The sequence below is a fragment of the Amblyomma mixtum genome, chromosome 1, assembly GCF_055824585.1.
Source record: "Amblyomma mixtum isolate Tamu chromosome 1, ASM5582458v1, whole genome shotgun sequence".
Classification (NCBI taxonomy): Eukaryota; Metazoa; Arthropoda; class Arachnida; order Ixodida; family Ixodidae; genus Amblyomma; species Amblyomma mixtum.
This window is the reverse complement of record NC_143012.1, coordinates 175634899-175654201: the sequence shown is the minus strand read 5'-3', so window position 1 is coordinate 175654201 and position 19303 is coordinate 175634899. Positions and strand designations below refer to the sequence as shown.

The following is a 19303-nucleotide window of genomic DNA, read 5'->3' as shown; positions in this document are numbered from 1 at the left end:
AACACGGGATCGGCATTGCTGCGTTCTGCGTATCCAATTAGGTTACAATGGCCCCATTACATTTTCCACAAGGCTTGCGCTCTACAGCTAAGCAGGAGCAGTGGAATGAAGAGCTGGTACGCGTTTTATTTCGGGTGGTTAGTGCGAACGAACGTGTTTCAGAAACAATTGGCGTATACCTGTTTCCGTTCGCGGTTGTGCCAGGAAACTTTAATGGTAAAGCCCGAAAAAAAAGCATGAGGCTAAGCTTTTAAAGGGGCATCGCGATGATTTGCTTTGTACCAGTTAATATTATTAAATAGATTCATCATGCGTTCCAGAGACCAGAGCAACAAGAATTATTGCAATCGGAGCATGCAAGCGAAAGTTATTCCACTCTGAAAATTCGAAATGAAAAGCTCAGACGAAAACGCATTTCACTCTCCCATTACACTCACCCAGTACCGAGATTGGGCGCTACAAATCAGAACCGCGCCTAGCGCCCACGCAGCGGAAGCGTGCATGCAGTTGTTGCTTTGTCGGGGCTGTAGACAGCCGCGCATTTTGACGGCGTCTTCCCCCCGTGCACGCGACGCCGTAGTAGGGGCAGGGGTGACTAACGACAAAGGAAGCTCCCCGAAGTTTCTTTTTTAGTCGGACTGTAAGGCTGTCAGCGGTAGCCCCCCTCCCCCCCCCCAAACTCGACTCCCGTCTCCTGTCCCGCCTTTCTCTTCACATTTTGGGCAAGGTGTATCGACTGCCTTTTTTTTCGCTGCCGTCTTGGTATGGTCACGGCCGGTCTCGACGCGCGCGCTTTCTGGTCTGCGCGAACGTTTTTTGAACAGCGCTGGCCGCCATGAAGGTTTGAAGCGGAATGGAAAGTGTCGCTCCTAGCTGTATTCTTGTTAGTTTTCGTTCGCTTTCCCAGCTTCTTTCCAGTTTTTGTGGCATGCGAAAAAGCTTTCAGTACTCAGAGACATAATATTTTGGATCCATTTCACAAGTATTAAGGAACAATATGCAAACTGGACGCCCAATCAATGAGAATGGCAGCGCTCTATCTAGATGCCACCTCATTTCCGCTGCCGCAAATGGCCGCCGCGTTGCGACACCATCGGCTCGAAACAAGCATTTCTAGCGAAGATTAAAATATCAAATATTATGATTTCGGTGATCTCATTGCGCGTTCAGGACTCACAATGTCCCTTACTCTGCATACAAAGATTAAAGAACCCATGCTTTATGTACGTCGCAGGGCACCTTTAATATCCCACAATGGATTTTACGGTAGGGTGTCTCGGATTCAGTGCATAATTCTTCAACTTATGCTACTGTGGCCATGTGCACAAGTTCTGCGCAGATTTATATCATGATCGCTCTAAATTACCTCCCACGCAGCCTACACAACGGCCCTGCCGACCAAGAAGGGGCGGGAGCTCTCCGGAAAGCTGCTGTTGCTGGCCGTGGGCACTAAACTCAGCGAAATAAGGAGCGAGAAAGAAAAGCATCGACGATAAGAAGCATACAGAACTATAGAACCACAAGAGCATTAAATGTACCCCAATAAAATTTCCTGCGCAATTTCTGTGTGGTAACTGTGTTACTTGTGTTACCTATGCTATATGATTATCAGGAGCTTTAGAGCAGCATAAAACCGAGTGGTTTTTCAATTTAAAGCAGCACTTAGAGATGTATTGGATGACATTTTTTAACGTTTACAGATTTTTATTTTACAAAGTGCGAGAGATATGTCGGTTTGGTCAGTGAAGGTGGACCGTACAGCAAGACGGGCATTATGTACGTAATAGAGCTCAATAATCTGAAAAATGGTTAATTATATTTAACTAATCAGCTTTCATAATTTTGATTTTGGGGCGAAGTCTGTACCGCGAAAATGAAGGCCGTCAGTAAAAAAAGATAACCTTAGATTTTAAATTTTCGTAATCGTTAATGTGGTTCGAAATACTGAACATACACACTTGCAAGCTCAATGAATTGCTTTGTCCGCTTCGGATATTCATAAACGCGTCGCTGCGCGTCGGATCGCCGCCGAATAGACCGATTTCACAAAGCCTACTGCGCATGCGCGCGTTTACCGGAAGTAGCCAGCCGCCATCTTGGCTGTAGTCCTTCGTGGCGTCGTCTGCACGACAGCCTACATTACTTTGCGCCTTGACTGGCATTATACCCGATCGCAGTAGCTTTCCGCCGTGTCGTTTATTGTGTTGAGCTCTATAAAGGAAACAGAGGCTCCACGGCGGAGTTTCGAGGGGTGCAATGCTAATCGCGGTTGGAGCAGCGCAGAGAGGGTGGTCGGTTGCCGCATGAAGTGGAGGGGCCGCGGTGGCGACGCTGCGTTTGTTCCTCGAACCTTGCTTTGGAAAATGCTGCAGGTGGTGATAAAAACGCGCTTGACCACCACTTTCGTTAATTTTGTCAGCAGAACATTTGAACGCATAGCGATGCACGCGATTTAATTAACGTCTTCAGACAGTATTTACATTTCTTGCCACCTCATTTAGCTGTTTCAGTATTCGCTGTATTCATCTAGGCATTCGCTATAGACGTGTCACACAGCGTTTGTTGCCTTTGTTTTTTCATCATAGCCCTTGATCAAAACCGGCCATGCGATTGTTTTTTTCTTATTCACGTAAACACATACATGTATTCATGACGTGCTCGGCGGGTCACCAGCAGGAAAGGTGAGCAATTCGAGCGAGCTATGCCGTTTTTCTAAATGGAGATGTGACAAATGCTTGTGTTCAGTACAAAATGAGAAAAGGAGAAGCCAATCGGGGAGCTTTTGAGTACGCCTAATTAGGGTTTAGGGGGTTTTAATTTCGTGACGAATAGTTTTATTTTGATTATTGATACACTAATTACTTTTTTATTTCGGTTAATATAATCTTCTGCCAGGGCGTCTCCCGTACGACTCACTTTCGCTATTTTCGTAGTACGAGTCTGAACAGGTTGACTGATTGGTAAATACTAGATGGCCTTTTTTATCCAAAACAACGGACAAAATGTGGGTGATATCCCGGCATAAATGGCATGTGGCTGTTACTGGAATACCATGTATACTCAACGGCCAGTGAGCAACAAAACGTTGGAAATTATTCCACATTTCGACAGTTTTATAGCCTCGCTTTCTCATTCCGTGAAATAGAGAGAGCATTATCGCTAGTATGGGAGCTCAAAACATCAGGAGTGAATACGTGCATCAAGCTAACATTGTGGATTCCTGAATGTAACAATGAATCTTAGCACACTTGTTCCCTTACAACCTTGCACCGGGCAGAAATCGCTGCAAAGAAGGCTTGACGACGCAGCACGAAGGCAAATCCGATTGCCTTCTTTTTAACAATTTAAGGGACTGCCTCAAAGCTGAGAGCCGCGTAAAAGGCATTTAATACAGTTCAGAACTTGAAAATTTGCCGTTTGTCATTGTCCACTGATCAACAGGGACAGTATGGCTAAATGTACTGAACAGCACTTCTTCAGCTGCATCTCGTGAACAGCTTCTGTGCAGCGTCGTTTGGACATTTCTCTTCTAGAAAACGGAAAATCCGGGACGCTCTGCTTCGCGCAGTTGTCGGAGCTCACGACACTCCTCAGGTGAACGCACTTGTCCAGCAAATACAGCATTCACGAAGAGAAACACCGTGTGGCGACGCAAACAGGGCTGCTTCTCGCGCGTGCGCCACGCACCGCGCTGACGCGGCCGCCGGCCAGAGTACCACAACTCCCAGAGTGCATCGCGGCGGCGGTGGCGTAGCGCAACTGCTTGTGAAATCGGTCTATTCAAAGAAACTTTTTCTACATCACAAAATACACAAACGGTGTCCGTGTTTGATGCATAAAAAAAGTGACCGACAGTTTTATGCATTTTCAATGCGGGTAAACCAACTCAGCGAGCTTTGAAATGCGCAAAATCTGGCGCTCGATATTTCAAACCCCTATACCAATTAAAAAAAAAGTTAGAAACTGGGCTCACCTTTTACGATGACGGCCTTTAATTTCGCAACATAATATTGCCCCTTAGAATCAAAATGAAATGTTCATTAGTTAATGTTAGTTAATTAATCGTCTATTAAATAAGGTTTATCGCTTACATAATGTTAACCATCCTGTATAACCCCCTACACAGCACCAACGTATCTCTCAAAGTTTTAAAATAAAAATCTGCGTCAAAAATTAAGGTGTATTACATATCTGAAGTAGTAGCGGTAAGGACGTACTGCACAGTCGCTTACGTCTGCATGTGGCGATAACGGCATATGTATGACAGCATTCTGCAATGGTTGTAACTAATTTCATTACATCTTTTGTTTGGCCGCCCTCCATCACTGTTTGGAGACGCCACGCCCCAGGCTCACTCTTTATTGGCTAATGTGATAGAAGGCCGCGTCGCTGTTGCAGGCAGTCACTGAGAGCGAGCAGTACAGAACTCGAATGAGAATAGTTTTACTGGCTGTGATGCTGGTGTTGTTCTAAAGTAGCAGCCTGCAACATTGGAGAAGGGGAGCCTAGGTGCTTGCAGAGATTGCAGATGAAGCGCGCCGCAAATCGTTGGATTTCTTCAATTTTTTTTTGTACCGTCTCCTTCGGTAGATCTCGCCGTATGAGGGCACATATAAATAGGCTGCCATTTATTATATATTTCCATATGAAAGCTTATAAGGTTTTAATAAGGGAGTAATCACTCATTTTCATTCCACCAAGCAGTCACACGGCTACAAAGGGACCCGACACAGCTTCCACAGAAACTTTTGCTCTTTCGTAAAAAGATTCGTCCTGGTCTGGGGACATGGTGTATGACTGTGCTTGGATGGATGCGAATAAGTAATTAATAGCTTAATGGAAGTCTGCTCCGCCTTAGGGGAAATTTCCCCTCAACATTTAACCAAAAGTATATAAGGCTATGTGCAGATCTGTCAGTATATGTTCGTATATAAAACTAGCTCCATAGATAAGCTCCAGCCAAATATGGACATATACAGATTTATCTATATTTGGCCGTATATGGCCCATATAAGCATATTCATCCATATATGACTGTTCGCAGATATGGCTATATACGGATTTGGCCGTATCTGGGTATATAAAGACCATATATAGGAATCCCATATATGGGCTCCATCAGATATGGTCATATAAGGATAGGACATATCTGGTTATATAAGAACCATATATACATGTATTTCCATATATAAGTTCAATCCATATATGAATATATAGGGAATTGGGCATATCAGGCTATATATGCCAGATATATCCATATATGAGTTCAATCATGATATGGCTATATAGGGAATGGGGCATATCAGGCCATATATGCCAGATATATCCATATATGAGTTCAATCATGATATGGATATATAGGGAATTGGGCATATCAGGCCATATATGCCAGATATATCCTTATATGAGTTCAATCATGATATGAATATATAGGGAATTGGGCATATCAGGCCATATATGCCAGATATATTCATATATTGTCATATATGAGTTCAGTCATGATATGGATATATAGGGAATTGGGCATATCAGGACATATACGACCATATATACATATATTTCCTTATATGAGTTCCATTCAGATAATGGTATATAGGGAATTGGGCATATCAGGCTATATACGCCCGTATATTCATATAAGACCTTATATGCCCAATTCCCTATTTGTTCATATCTGGATTTTTTCATATCAAACCAGATATGACATTTCCGTACGGGTCTATAGGTTGGCCGCCCGGAGTTCGTATCTTGGAATGCGCGCGGATTATGAAGCGCAGGATCCGCGTTTCCCCTCGCGCCTGCCTATTCTCTCGGGTCGAGCTGTTTGCATGTAATCAACTACATGGCTTGAAGAGGGTGATGTGAGGCTTAGCCGGGTACTCCAGCGGCTGCAGAGAAATTACTGACCATGGGATTAGGGACGGGTAGGTCCCTGGGTCCCTGCACGAATCCACTGCACTGGGGAATGCCATTTGTTGCCAGTTGTCTTTACAAGCGTGTATCCTCGTATGTGTTGAAAACGCACTAGAAATAAGCGAAGCGACGACGAAGTGATGCGTTGACTGTAAACAAAAGAAAAGGAGGTGGCGACAAGCAGCGCCGGGTTAGAACCGTGTTACTTAGAAGGAGTAAAAAAAAGAAATGGTAGTGGAGGTGCAGGGTGTCGATCCCCGTACCTCTCGCATGCTAAACGAGCGCTCTACCATCTGAGCTACTTTTTTTTTCTTTATTGCCGGACTTCGACAGAGGTCAAACAAAGAACATTCACCAAAAATAATCACAAAATCTGGCACAATAGTAGCCGAAAAGCCACTTCGGTTAGGCGCTGTCAGGATAAAATTCTCTGAGATGCGTCAAAGGTTCTAACTTTGACAACCACTCAGGAACACATGATCTTGCTTGCAGTATCTCAGAAAACTTGTGGATGTTTTCCCGGAAATACATTCGAGCCGGCCTCGCATCCGGGTCACAGTGGTACCCCGCCGTTCGAGAGCGCCATATACTATGAAGGCCCAAAAGCATGATAAGATCTTCTGGTAAGCCACCTTCGTTCTCTGTAGGCAGAAACCTGATTCCTTGAGGGTGCAGCGGTAATTCTTTCTTTGAGGTCCTTTGCAGGACGTCCCAGAAATGAACTCCCTCCCAACAATGAAGAAAAACGAGATCTACGGTTTCTGGTTGCATGCATATTAGACAAAGTGATCCCCATGGAAGAAAAAGTCCCTTAGCCTGTTGAAATGATTTGACACTCAAAGTGCCTGTGTGCAGCTTGAAAAAAAAAGTTTTTATCCCTGACGGCAAATGCATATTTTTAACTCGTTTAAGGACATCGCTGCATGGGGCTCCAGTGTATAAGGCTCTGTACATAGGTTCTGCGAAAACAGTTTCACATAGCCCCTTGTACAACGTTTTCCTCTTAACATTGCTTAAAAATTCTAATGAAAAACGGGCGGTGAGAAATCGAACACTGAGGACAATCTCTCTAAAAAACCCTGCAGTTCGTCCAGTCATTTGTTGTGTTGAGACAACGCACTCCGGCAAAGCGCACCCGAGCCTTACTTGGCACATGGTACGAAGAAAGGTATCTTTAATATCCCGTAAAAAAAAGAACCTATTTACCACTTGGCGCAAAAACAAATGCCCGAGTCCAAGTCCGCCTACTTTGACGCTCCGGGAGAGATTCGACCGACTACACCTCTCCCAACTTGAGGCCCAAATAAAAAGTGTGAACACACGATGAAGCTTTTGCACATTCAACCGAGAACAGTGCAACACTTGCATTACATACCACAGCTTACTTATCAGAAAAAGATTGCAAACTGTGGCTCTCGAAAATATAGACAAATGGGCGCTTTTCCATGTTGCTGCCTTCTCTCGCGTTTCTTTCACTTGCTCTCGCCAATAAGGCTCAGAATCTTGATAAAATTCCAGCGGAACGCCCAGGTGCTTAACGGGTGCTGTCACCCATGAGACATTGGCGAAAGTTTCTGGGGTGATGGCCAATCTCTGTGCCAGAATCCAAGACACTTCTGCCAGTTCGCCAAGCTTCCAGTAACTGCACTAAAGCGTTTTGAAACGTCGACAGTATGAGTTATACTCCTCTGATCGGAACAAAACACAGCGACGTCGTCTGCGTATGCAAGCAACTTCACTTCCGCTGCCTGCACTCGGAAACCATGAATTGAATCGTTTTCAATAATTCTTAAACACAGTGCTTCAATGTATATACAAAACAACAGGGGGCTGAGGGGGCAGCCTTGGCGCACCGAACGTTGTACGCTTATGGGGGCCCCCAGCTTCTTATTTACAATTAACCTTGTACTGCAGTTACGGTACGCCATGGCAACTCCCTCACTAATTACGGACCCGACATTAATATGGTCTAGAACACAAAACAAAAGTTCATGAGACACACAATCAAATGCTTTCTCGAGGTCGAGCTGGAGGACTGCCACACGGTCTTGCGTGGTATCACAGCACTCGAGCACGCACTTTGCTTTGTGTATGTTATTTACAATGGAACGCCCTTTTATCCCGCATGTTTGGTGCGAGCCAACTAATACCCGTATTACGGTTTGTAACCTGGCCGCTAGAACCTTCATGTATATCTTATAATCCACATTTGTCAAAGCGATCGGCCTGTAAGAGGACACCTGTCTTAATTTTTCTATCTGCTCGGTTTTCGGAATAAGTACGGTGTGAGATGACGCGTACGATGCGGGAAGTGAATGTAATTTATAAGCTTCGTTGAACACAGCGGTTTGTATTGGTGCTAGATCGTTCTTAAATGTTTTGCAAAACGCCGCGCTCAGCCCGTCAGGTCCAGGCGACTTTCCCGCGTTCAATTTATCTATGGCCCGTTCTACTTCGGCTTCACTAATCGCTCGCTCCAATCTTTGTTTGTCTTCATCGTCTACACGAGGCATAGCCTCCAAAAAATCTTCTTTGAACCGTGCCACATCTACTCGATGCTGGGCAAAAAGCATTTGATAATGATCAAAAAAGGCTTGCGCGATACCATCGTTGTCATTCACCGTTTGGCCTCCCCTCTCAATTTCTGCTACATCATTTCGCCGTGCGCGCGCTCTTTCCATTCCCAGTGCTCGTTTTGTGACCATCTGAGCTACACCCCGATTAGCTCAGCGACGGCGAGGAGCTGACATGGTATAGCTCACGATCTTTCAAGGCTTAACTGGGTTCTTTACAGAAGTATCGAGTTTTCTATCAGTTATGCGCATAAGGGAGTAGCGCGGATCCTGTGCGCATGCGCAGAACAGTAACCCGACGGGCGAGGGGGCAAACCTCGAAGAAATCACAAAATTGGTTGAAAATTGTTTTTTGAGAAAAGGAAGTGACGCAGTAACTGTAGATCCCCTTGACACTTCTAGGGACCCTACTAACTGTCTCGCATATCCCGGTGGACACCCGAACCGCGCCGTAAGAGAAGGGATAAAGTAGGGAGCGACAAAAGAAAGAGATGCCGCCTCCATCGAATCGCGTCGGGTTCGAACACGGGTAGTCCGGCTCAGTAGCGTTGTGAGAGTTTTCGTACCAGCTCAACACTTGCGTTAATTTTATTGAAGTGAAAAGCGCACTGGCAAAGTCATCTCATCTGCGTGCAGAAGATAGCACCGGGGAGCACAGCAACGCTGCTCCCGATTCGGAGGTGGTGCTGGTTGCTCTGGGGTAATCTGGGGAGAGGATACCTGACGTGAGTTATGTTGGATCACTCGTGCCCGCCGCGGTGGCTCAGTGGTAAGGCGCCCGTCTACCGAGCCGGAGTACCCGGGTTCGAACCCGACCGCGGCGGTCGCGTTTGGATGGAGGCGAAACGCAAGAGGCGCCCGTGCGCTGTGCAATGTCAGTGCACATTAAAGAGCCCCAGGTGGTTGAAATTATTCCAGAGACCTCCACTACGGCACCTCTTTCTCTCTTCTTGCACTCCTACCTTCCTCCCTTCCCTTACGGCGCGGTTCAGGTGTCCGCCGAGATATGTGAGACAGATACTGCGCCATTTCCTTTCCTCAAAACCAATTCACAATTCATTCATCACTCGTGGCGTCCAGGGGAAGGGGGGGGGGGAGGACGAGGGGGAAGAGGGGAGGGAAAGATGCAGTCGGCGACTACGTTGCGGCTGCAGAACATCGTTTTCGGCCCAACACTAGTCAAACCAAATAGGTTGGTTTATTGGTTTATTGGGGTTTAACGTCCCGAAGCAACTCGGGCTATGAGGGACGCCGTAGTGAAGGGCTCCAGAAATTTCGACCACCTGGGTAGAACCCTCGTCTTCCCGGCGTTCTCGCGGTGGAAGAAGTGCTCTTTAAGTGGGGGGAGACATCAAATTTCGAGGCTATAAAAAAGCCTGCTATGGGATTCCTCTTTATCAAGGGCACTAGCCAGGTGTTGGACAAAACAAACGTTTAAAAAATAATTTGATTCGGTCCCAAAGATTACCTAAATGCTCGCTCTCACGATTTAGACCCAGCGTTGTCCTGTGTTCTTCTCCTCCTGGTGTCTCGTACTTTCGCTGGTGAAGTTATGTCTGATCTAGACCCGTCGTTAGCGCTATCAATGCTGACGTCACTACGCTGGTAGAGCAACCAACGTTTTAGTGACGTCGTACCAAAATACAGTGACGTAGGATGAACGGGGCACAGCCACGGCGGCTGCCGTGACGCACGAGTGACGAGCCAAGTGAGCGCTGCGAACTGCCTCTCGCTCGGTTAGTTTTTGTGAACGTATTGCCGAACTAGACATGCTTACTGGCATTTTTCGAAGTGCTTCGCATCCTCATGCGAACTCGCGAAGGCGATATTAGCGTGCGATCGTGCTATAAAAAAAAATGTCGACGTACTCACTGCAATCAGATTAGTCAAAATCCGAGCTGCTGGGACTAACCATGCCGCTGTTTGTTTTCATGCGCTGGTCAGCACGTGTGTGAGAAAGCAGACGATGCAACAGTAGGTGCGTGGAAACTTCGTGGCCCAGGATGACCAGGCAAAGTAGTCGAGCAACCTAGATGGTGTCGCCACTGCCCAACTCTGCGTTCAGAAACCGAAACCGAAAATCCTTCGCCTAAAAATGTGATATTAAATTATTCACAGTGAATATATGAATCTCCGAGCGGGTATCATGCTTCCTGGAGCCATAAGAAACGTTTGAAGGAAAGAACGCGCCAACCACAAATTTGGTGTACCTACCCCTTAAAGGAACTCGCATAGACGGTGGCGCCCGCTTTCCCGCTAACAGTTCTAGAATCGGGTCGGGGCGAATAGGGTGGCCCTATCCGCATGCGCTTAGCGTTAGAGGGACGGGTTGTTTTGCGTTGCTTCAAGGAGGCACTATGATAGCGGGAAAGAGAAAGCTTTCAGAATAGCTAAGTTAATATATATTCTGTCTTTTTTCATTGTGTAAATAAAACGACAAGAAAATTGTTGTAGTTACCAATTACTACTTGGGTCATTTGAAAAATGACGAAAATATTTTTTTTATAATGCGGACATGTTCATTCTGAGCCCAGGCTATCCACACAGGAAGCTGCCGCCGCTAACAGCCGATTGCCTCCGTGAGCGTCCATTTTTGCGCATAAAAGTTCCGCGCTGGTTTTGGGGCTAGCTGTACAAAAAATGCCCTTTACATTTTTTTAATTGGATGGATGGACGGACGGACGGGTGGACGGACGGACGGGTGGACGGACGGACGGGTGGGTGGACAGACGGGTGGGTGGACGGACGGGTGGACGGGTGGACGGGGGGATGGCTGGACGGGTGGACGGGGGGATGGGTGGACGGGTGGATGGGTGGGTGGACGGGTGGATGGATGGGTGGACGGGTGGATGGATGGGTGGACGGGTGGATGGATGGGTGGACGGGTGGATGGATGGGAGGACGGGTGGATGGATGGGTGGACGGGTGGATGGATGGGTGGACGGGTGGATGGATGGGTGGACGGGTGGATGGACGGGTGGACGGGTGGATGGACGGGTGGATGGACGGGTGGGTGGGTGGATGGGTGGGTGGGTGGGTGGGTGGGTGGATGGGAGGATGGGTGGATGGGTGGATGGATGGATGGATGGGAGTGCCCCCTTTGAAACGGGGTGGTGTGGCAGTAGCCACCATGCTCAGTTTTTGTTTTTTTATTTTTGTTCAACTGTGTTGTCAATTCTCATTAAGATTCGCCATCTTCTTTAGCTACGGTTTTCTACAGTTTTTTGCCATGTGCAGCGCCATCTTGGGGGCGGAACCCGCAATGGTAACTCTCGCAAATGTAATTATTTTCAGTTTTGTTTACGTCCGCGCGAATAAAATATACTGCGTAAATAAGAAAAGTGCGTTACCGGGATGCCAATTCTTTGTGACCCTTTTTTGGGACCGAAATTCCAAACCTGTTACTGGAGATCAGTAGTTTGAACCTCCCGCGCTCTCTGACGTGATACGACGCGTACATGCTAAGCCTAGCAGCTGTGTAAACATGGAAGCAATGTGATAGTTTGCCGTGTTTTATTGTATTGTCATAATTTTGTGGTTCAGGCAATCTCAGCTAGAGCCACATAGTAGCGGTAACGCCGAAACGTTGGTGAAGCAAGAGGCCCTGCTTCGACGAGCGCCGCATGCCCCATAGCGATAGGGTGACCCTATACTTAAACTCTCTAATCTCAGGCCCTCCGTTTTACGTGAAAACGTAAAGGCCTCGTGTCGTAGCCTCTGCGTTAGGCGGGAAAATACGAAATGTTAACCAATAATAGTCAGTATACAAGTACCTACAGCTGCACCGCCCACAAAGAATAGAATACACCTAGCGTAGAATTAGGGTATAATTAAAACAATATTGGAATGGAATTAGAGTTGCATTGGAATAGATAAGGAACAGAATTAAAATAGAATTGCAATGTTTTGGGATTACTCGCACGCAGGCTCCTATATGCCCCCGGTAATTTTTATTATCACTACGTCCGGCAGAAGTTCTATTATACCGCATAATGTCATAAGATTACCCTACTATTGGTCTAATCCGGTGGCCTGTATTGGAGACGCGTTCTGCTGACTACGCACTTTGCCACGACAGTTCTGCGCAGAGGAGTGACGCCAGCCGCTCCAATGACCTACATAACCAGCGTGCCCGTGCTCCGCGGAGCGTCACCGCATCCGGCGCGGTCGCGCATCGAAACAATGTGGCGCATGCGCACAGCAGACTGGAGGCGGTGCTTCGTGTCGTCTGCTACAGCACGGAAGCGCGCCGTGCTGTAGCAGACGACACGAAGCACCGCCTCCAGTCTGCTGTGCGCATGCGCCACATTGTTTCGATGCGCGACCACGCCAGATGCGCTGACGCTCCGCGGAGCGCGGGCACGCTTCGCCGTGTTCGCACATATTTTGAAGGACCCTGTACACATTTTCAAGGAGCAAGTCACGCTAGACTTGATAGAGCATACATTTCCACAAGCCTGTGTCATTGAGCAATAATTATCAAGTTAAGAGTGTCAGTTTCAGTGACCATAGCTTAGTGATGTTTACCGTTGGAACGAAACGGAAGCTATCTCGGTTTAATTGGGACCTGTGGAAATTCAACATAAAACTTCTCGAGGATGAAACTTTTCAGAAGGTAATTAGGAACAAAATGGATAGCTTACTTTCAGTGGCGAAAGGCAACGTCATAAGAGAATGGGAACTGTTTAAAGAAGAAATCAAAATGAGCGCCATAGGACGAGCTAGCAAGCTTCACTATGAACAAAAAGAAGAGGAAAAAGTGTTGCAACATCGTCTTCATGTGGTCATGGCACTGGAAAGTGCAGAGCCAGGGAAGTTCACGAAAGGTGCTCGGGAAATCAAAAGCAAGCTAGAGGTAATTGATAAAGAAAGATACAAGGGGGCGGCCATACGGGCACGCGCAGAAAGACTGTGGTTGAGGGAAGCGCCGACAAAGCGAGCAATCAGTGATGAAAAGAGGCACGCTACGAAAAATGAGATAAAAGGAATTGAGTACGGGAATGAAATCGTGCGCGATAGTAAGGCTATTCTACGCGCTTTCGAAGAATATTATCACGAATTACTGGGACACGAGACAAGTGTGGAAGGCGGCTTTGCAAGCGATTTCCTGCCATTGATGCCGGTATTAGACGATGATGAAAAACAGACTCGAGACACCGATAAGCGTAGCTGAAGTAGAGCGAGCTATTGACGAGTTAAGCCCTGGCGAGTTAAGGTGTCTGTGGCTTCGTATTCAGCTGAGGTTTCTGCCTTAAAGGAGAAATCAGAGGAGTTGGCGGGATCTCTTGCGAGGCAGGCGGACACGCTGAGTTATCTTAGCACAGCCTTGAATAACCTGGAAGCCTACTCAAGGCACAACAACATAGAAATTCATGGTCTCAAGCTAGAGCAAAATGAGGACCTTGACGTTGTACTGAAGTCACTGGCAGGTAGGATGGAGATTCCAGAGACTACACTTCAGTCCATAGAGGTTGCGCATCGACTACCTGCCCAAAAGGGAAAGATACCAGCTGTGCTAGTGAAATTCCATTCACATACTGCTCAGGAACAGTGGATAAAGAAACGCTACGCACTTAAGGAAGAAGATGTTTACATTAATGAGAACCTACCTGCCCAGACAAAGAAGTTGTTGTGGCAAACTAAACAGGAAGCAAAGAAGAAGTCGTACAAGTTTGTATGGCTGAAAATTGGCAAAATATTTGTGAGGAAGATCGAGGGCTCTGGAGCTATAAGAATTGAGAGCATATGTGACTTTGATAAGCTTGAGTAACCATGAGTGAGGACTTCGGCTCATTTACAGACTGGAATACACACAGAAGTAGTTTGTTTAACTCCCAAGTCAATTCTGCATTAGATCTTATCCATATCAACTTAAGGAGCATCAAGAAGCACTGGAATTTATTAAATATCTACTTGTCTGATTTGCTTGGGTACCTTGATATTGTACTTTTGACTGAAACTAATGTTAACGACTATGAGTCTGATACGTTTATTCTTCCAGGATTTCAATCTTTCTCTTGTTGCCGTGACTCTGGTAGGGGTGGTGGCGTATTAGGATTTGTTAAAGAATGCTGGCACATTGAAAGAGTACCTTGTGCTTTTACTGCGGCGGAAGTAGTAGCTCTTTCGCTCAGTTGCAAAGACGAGACATTTATTGTGCTAGCAGTTTATCGCCCTCCGAACTCAATACTCGAAGTGTTTTTTTCTGAACTTGCGGAATTTTTAACTCACCACAATCGAATTAATGTAATAATAGCTGGAGACATTAATATTGACATTTCCGAGATAAAGAAACCCGGTGTTGAGTGCTATTTAGATTTACTAGCTTCATATGGAATAGAAAATATGATTTCTAGTTTTACCAGGGAAGAGGTAATGGGCACCAGACTTACTCAGTCGTGCATCGACCATATAGCAGTCAGACTCCCGAATAATGTCGCTAACGCTGCAGTAATACGAAGAAAGGTGGCGGATCATTATTTCACAGTGCTATGTGTTCTGGCGCAAGAAAGGGAAACGCCTGGTCAAACCGTTAGAACGATAAAAATAATTGATAACAAGTGCTTGGACGAGCACGTTCAAACTTTTGATTGGAGGTCTCTGCTAAGTCAAACTCACATTGATGCTTATAACTCGTTAGTAGCTAAGTTTGATGAGCTATATGCCAGTTCCACGAAGGACGTTAAAATCAAGTTAAGAAATCCAGAGAAGAAATGGATAACGAATGATATACTTAAACTTTCTCATGAGAAGGACAAACTATGGAATGACTATAAACAAGATGTTGAGAATCTTGCCTTGAAAGAGCAGTATAGGGCACATCGTAATAAGCTTACTGCTATGCTGAGGCAAGCAAAGAAGCAATATTTTTCTGCTGAGTTTTCTAGGTGCAGCAGCAATACGAGGAAAACTTGGAGTCTATTAAATGAATTATTAGGTAGACAGAAGAAATCTAATTTGGATGAGAAGTTGCATTGTACTTTTCTAAAAGCAGATCCTTTGACCATTGCAAATTCTTTTAATGATGCGTTTGTATCATCCATTAGGGAACTTAAAAAACAAACCGTCGTTTCTACCATTCAATACCAAGGCAAGAAAACAACTAATTCTGCTGCTTTTCCTCCTGTTGATCAAGATGAGTTGTGGAACCTTATTAGGACGCTACCAGACAGCAAACCACCAGGCTACGATAAGATTATACTGCGTGATTTGCGAAACAATTACTCCAAACTTAAAGATGTACTTTTACATATACTTAATGGGTGTTTCAAGACAGGAGAAATACCATCAGGTCTGAAGATCTCATTACTACGACCCATCTACAAGTCGGGAAAAAAGACAGATCAAACAAATTACAGACCAATTGCCATACTACCAGTCATTAGCATCCTGATGGAAAAAATTGTGCACCAATATATGACATGTTTTTGTGAGAAGTATTCTTGTTTGAGTACTACACAGTATGGTTTCCGTCGTAATATTGGTGCGGTTGAGCTTCTCGAAGATTGCTGTGATTTTATCAATGGTAACTTGGATGTTAATCAATGTGTTTTTGGATTGTTTTTGGATTTATCGAAAGCATTCGATACCGTGGAGCACTCTGTTTTGTTAAGTAAGTTGGAAAGTATTGGATTCCGTGGTCCATACCAACAATTTTTTGCAAGTTACCTGTCACAGCGTAAGCAAGTAGTGAAAATTAAAGAATCATTTAGTACTTTTTCTGATATTCAGTACGGCGTTCCACAAGGTTCTGTTTTGGGACCCTTTTTGTTTAATATTTATGTAAATGATGTGGTTAACCTTACATTAAATGCAAAATTATTTCAGTATGCTGATAATACAGCTTTAGTGATATCCCATGAATCTAGCCCACTCGCACTGAAATTCCTTCAGTACGATATCAATAAAATAGTAGACTGGCTATCTGGAAATCAAATATACATCAACAAAAACAAAACTGTGTTAATATGTTTCAGAAATCCGCACAAGAATGTAGATCTTACCCAGTCGGTTCTACTGCATGGTAGCAACTGTGCCAATTGCGAATGTTCGCCACTACCCTACTCGAGCAGTGTTAAATATCTTGGCCTATATCTTGATTCCAACATGTGTTGGTCTTCCCAAATTGACTATTTATTAAAACGACTCCGTGCTCTTTCTGTCCAGCTTTATCGTATAAAATACACTACACCTATAAACTTGCGTCAGACTGTATATAGATCTTTAGGAGAATCTATCCTTAGATACGGCGTTTCAGTGTATGGTTCTTGTGCACCTTGTAAGATTAAGAAGGTAGATAGTTTCCTGTGCAGAATCTCCACTAATTTATTGTATGGCACTGCTCACGAGAAGTCCGACCATAACACCAGAACGGCTAAAGCAGGAGTTATTCCTCTGCATGACTTGTACTTACAGGTGGTAGTTCTCAGAAATTACTTTTCAGCACAGTTTAAACAGCCAGATAAAAAACCAGAGTCACTTAGGCATATAGCGCTTATAAAGTTCCCAGGGTTTACACACATTATGGTAAAAGGACACGACAGTTCTATATACCCTACCATTTTAATAAACTACCTGCTCAGGTGTTTGGTTGTGATTCGTTGACGGCTGTGAAATCTGGACTGCAAGCGTGGTTTGAAAGTTTCAAAGAAAGGAAATACTGAGTTGCTTTGTAATTTCTATCTTGTTTTTCAATTTGTGTTCCATTTATTAACTGCAGATTTTCTTTGCTTTACATAATTCCCAATCGCTAAATTTGTTGACTGAACTATATGTAATATTTCGAATTTGTGTTATTGCTTTTTTTCTTCTTTCTTCTTCTTCTTTTTCTTCTTTATGGATTGTAAAGTGTGCATTTTCAGCGTTTTGTATTCACCGCATGCTGTTGTGACTGCCGTGGCCCGCCCACAAGCGTTTGCGCTTCTGCGGGCACACGCTATGTACTGTGTATATATATCTTGCAATAAAATTCCTGTATGTGTATGTGTATGTATAAAATCGCCTGGACCGGATGGTCTTGGTGCAGGGTTTTATAAAGCGTACAAGAACATCTTAGCTCATGTTTAACGCCAGGTAATGGCTGAAGCTTACGAAATTGGTATGCTGCCTCCACCTTTTCGTAAAACTCACATTGTTTTGATACCGAAAAGTGACGATCCAATGAAGCGTTTGTCAGTGAAAAGTTACCGTCCTAAAAGTTTCACAAATGTGGACTATAAGCTTTTTATGAAGGTCCTGGCGAGTAGGTTGCAGAATGTGATAAAATTGATTGTAGGTCCGCATCAAACATGCGGAATTAAGGGCCGCACGATACAGACTAACATACACGTAGCAAGAAGCGTTCTAGAATGTTGTGATGCATATGATGGGCGGGTGGCCATGTTACAACTTGACCTCGAAAAGGCATTTGACCGTGTGGCGCACACTGTTCTCTTTTCGATACTAAAGCATGTGAAAGTGGGCCGGGTGGTCCTTCGAGGTGTGGAAATGGCGTATGCGGGCTGCAACGCGGCCATCATTGTCAATAAGGAACTCACTGAGAGTTTCACTGTTCGATCGTCAGTAAGACAAGGTTTTCCTTTGTCCCCCTTATTATTTGCTCTGTACCTAGAACCCTTTTGTCTCAAGCTAATGTGGAATGAAAGAGTAAAGGGATTTCAGTTCTTATCAAATGAAGTCAAGGTGCTGGCTTACGCGGATGATATCGCTGTATTTTGCAGCGATAAGCAAAGTGTGTCAGAGGCGGTGAAAGACGCGAAACGGTTTTGTAAATTGTCAGGAAGCCTGATCAACTGCAACAAGTGTTTCGGTTACTGGCATGGTAACTGGGACAGAGCTCCTGCGAGCTTTGAAAATGTTGAGCGGACAACATCGCCATAAAGTATTTAGGGGTGCCGCTCGAGCATTATCGAGAACCTGAAGACTACTGGCGGGAAGAAACGCAGCGTTCTCGTACAAATACGGACAAGTGGGGCGGCCGAGACTTCTCCATTTTCGGCCGTGCCACTGTATGCAACCTGTTTGTTGTGGCGAAAGTATGGTACAGTCGCAACGGAAAAAGATTAGCACAGTGACGTGACACCGGAGCGCCAGATAGCGATGCTTCGCGCTGCGTTTACGAGCACGCCGATAACAAAAGTGCCAAGGGGTGTTCGCGAAGCAGGGCGCTGCGCCAGCCGCACAGTGCGATTTTCGTCACTACGGTGACGTCATTGTGCCAATCTTTTTTCGTCGCCACTGTACGTCCTTCAAGTACTATGCATGGCACGGACGAGCGTCCAGAAGATGCATAGAGTCTTTGCGGTGTTTATTTGGGGGTCGGGATGGGAGCGAACAAGTCGCACAAACCTGTTTCGTCCTGCGGGAAGTGGCGGGCTGGGACTGGCACATTTGTTCTTAAGGCAAGTAATTTCGAGGTATGTCTTTCTTAGGAACCAAACGGATGGGTTTTTGCGATCTGTTATGCAAGTGAGGCTGAAGGACGCTTTGCCAGAATTTATTGCGTCTTCCAGCAATGTTAAAAGTGCTAGAGTGCGAGGTTTTCTCTGGGAAGTCGTCAGTGCTTTTCAATGCTTAAAGTTCGGTTTTCAATGGAATACCTCGCCGCTGTTCCAAGGAAAAAATTATAAAGATCTTGTCTATGTTTGGTTACCTGTACCTATCTACCGCTCCATATACTGTGTAGGCTCAGAAGGGAATGTCCTTAAAAGGGTAAAGAAGATGCCGGTTAGGCCAGCACTGAAAACCTTTTGCTTCCAGTTACACAAAGGGACACTGCCAGTGAAGCCATGGCTCCAGGAGAAAGGGATATTTGTCCC

At 45.3% G+C, this 19303-nt stretch overlaps 1 protein-coding gene across 1 annotated transcript in view; it reads left to right on the top strand.

Moving 5' to 3' along the window:
- Positions 1 to 19303, top strand: part of LOC149369943 (uncharacterized) — a 140674-nt gene that overhangs the window by 69872 nt on the left and 51499 nt on the right. The window lies entirely within an intron of this gene.